At 44.7% G+C, this 1,236-nt stretch overlaps 1 pseudogene; it reads left to right on the forward strand.

The window, feature by feature from the left end:
• Positions 1-660: 660 nt before the first annotated feature.
• Positions 661-821, forward strand: LOC113921076 (annotated as a pseudogene).
• The last annotated feature ends 415 nt before the right edge of the window (positions 822-1,236 follow it).

Genomic DNA, 1,236 nt, shown 5'->3' on the forward strand with positions numbered 1-1,236 from the left:
GAAATTTTGGAGTCAACTGAATATTTTTCAGTTAAGACACCATATTTTAAAACAGAGATTTTCCGTCCTCCAGCAGTTGTTGAAAAAACATTGCTCTAGATGGAGAGTCTTATATGAACAAAGACAAGGTTAATACGATATATTGAAGGGATAGAAAGAGAGTCCAAGATGGTAGCATCAGAAAATCCTGTTTCTAACTCCTCCCAAACACACCAATGTTACAATGATATTTAGAATAATTCTCCTGTAAAAAAAACTGAAGAGAAGCAGACTAGCTCTTCCATAACACAGGACAAAAAAAAAGTCCACATCAAGATGGGTAGCAGGGACAGAGAGCAGTCTTGACAAGACCTCCATACCCTGCACAGCAGCCCACAAGAGGCAGGAGTATCACAAATATGCACCTGCCCTTTGAACAGTGAGGGGTTCAAGCCTATTTTGGGAACCCAAGCCTGTGGGACATGCCCCCAAAACAATTGGCCTTGAAAATTAGAGGGGCTAATGTCTGGGAGAACTGAAGGGTTGTAGGAAACCAGGATCTCACTCCTGAAGGGCTTGTGCACAGACTCACTCACTAGGAGTCTGAAAACAGAGGCAGTAGCTTGAAAAGCACCTACACCACATGTGAGGGAGATTTTTTTACTAGTCTTAGGAAGTATAAGCTTTGTGCAGTGCAGTATTGTAGTCAATGAAGTTTATCCGAGACATGATTATTGTTAATTAAAAACTTAGGAAGTATACCTGAGGGGAAGGGGGTCAACTGGGCATCTTTCTGGGGACACAGAACTGGTTGTAACCATTTTTTAAAAGATTTCATTTTTTCATTTGACAGAGAGAGAGAAAGAGAGAACAAGCAAGGGGAGGAGCAGCAGAGGGAGAGGGAGAAGTAGACACCCTGCCCAGCAGGGAACCCGATGTGGGGCTCAATTCCAGGACCCCGGGATCATGACCTGAGCTGAAGCAGATGCTTAACCACCTGAGCCACCCAGGTGCCCCTGGAACCATTTTTTTTCCCTCTCTTTTATTATTGCTACCTGGGCTGCTCATCTTATGCCAGCATAGCCCTGTGACCATGCCCCACAAGAGGTGTTTGTCTAACAAGACCCACTCCACCAGACCCAGGAGACATGCTAACCTCACAAAGGGGACACCCCTTGAATGTCTAGCACTGTTAGCCAGGAGGGCTTGTGTTTGTGGGCCACATGAGATTGAAACAAGTAGAGACAAAGTTTGGAA

Source organism: Zalophus californianus, chromosome 3 (assembly GCF_009762305.2).
Source record: "Zalophus californianus isolate mZalCal1 chromosome 3, mZalCal1.pri.v2, whole genome shotgun sequence".
Lineage (NCBI taxonomy): Eukaryota > Metazoa > Chordata > Mammalia > Carnivora > Otariidae > Zalophus > Zalophus californianus.